Here is a 1,421-nt window from a genome sequence, read left to right as displayed (position 1 = left end):
ACAACTGCATGGTTTGTTTTTCATTTTTGCTCTAGCACTGTCCAGAGAATCAAAGAAGTCGAGGGTTTAACTAGCCTGCCAGAGATTCCCAGAAAACTCAAGCTGACAGTTAAGATCCTGGAAAGACTGAGTGAGCAGATGAAATAGTTTCTCAGTGATGTGACCCTTCTCTGGGAAAAAAAACAAATTCTCACAGAGCCACACATACTGGCTAAATGACAGTTGAACAATTTACTTAGGCTGATTTTTTCAGTCAGTCTCAGATAATAGGTGATGTGTATTTATCGGTCACACCCTGCAACAAAAACTTGGCATCCGTCTCAATGATTCTCCACCTGAATTATCAGCAAGGCATGTTGAGGATGTTGCAATGTTTCATCTGAGGAGAAAGCTGTGTGATTCACGCTGACTGTGAAATACACAAAAGTTTGAGATTAGCCCACACAGTTGTCTGAGCCAAGAGAAGAATGCTAGTATGTTGTTTGGCAATTGTCAGATTCAATTGACTCTTGGTGCGTCTGAAGGTCTCTCAAGAGTAACAGTAATCACTCAGTCTGCTGCTCTCTGCTTACACACGCACGCACGCACGCACGCACGCACTCACACACACACACACACACACACACACACACACTCTTTCTCTCAACAAACACAGAGCCTTTGAAAGCTTCCAGGTCCGTGGGCAGACTGCCTGGTAATAAGAGCTCACACGGGGGCATTTTCAAACATGAAAATCCGAGAAAGTTATTGAATATCCTCCCTGCTGAACACTTAAACCACCCTCACTGTGAGAACTTAAATTCAGGAGGAGGTCGACACAGAGAGAGAACTTCAAACATTAACCCTGCAGTACAGTAACATTGGCAAATCATAGTGGTGGGGGCCTTCGGCCGTTCATTTTAACATCGCAAACCAACAGAGAATAAACAGGAAACCACAAACAGCGTCACTACTGTCGCTTTTGATCGAAACAGGAAGATACAAGAAGACAAGAATCATGCATTTTGGGAGACTTTGAGAAGCATGAATACAGAACAGTATGTGCTGTTGGTAACAACAACAGAGGGAAAATAGAAACCTGCATTGAGAGTAATCTTGTGTTGAACCTGCCCAAACATGAACAGACTCGACCTTACAGAACGGAGACGAACTCTTCCTGTTAGTTTGAGGGAGGAAGTCGTCAGGCTCCAAATCACATCTGTTTATCTTTTCAGCCCCCTATCCTGTGGAGGATTGTGTGGCTAAATACTGTAAATTGGTGACTTCAGAAACCAAAAAACTAATACTGCAGCTAAGCTTCTCCTATCACTTCAATCCCTGTTAAACATAATTTTAAATCAAGATTTAAAAGTGCATTGATCTCAGGGACTGAACTGCAGCCACCTAATCTACTTTAAGCGTTCCCTAACAACGATGGGCGT

Source organism: Sebastes fasciatus, chromosome 15, assembly GCF_043250625.1.
Source record: "Sebastes fasciatus isolate fSebFas1 chromosome 15, fSebFas1.pri, whole genome shotgun sequence".
NCBI classification, from domain to species: domain Eukaryota; kingdom Metazoa; phylum Chordata; class Actinopteri; order Perciformes; family Sebastidae; genus Sebastes; species Sebastes fasciatus.
Note: the sequence above shows the minus strand (reverse complement) of the source record.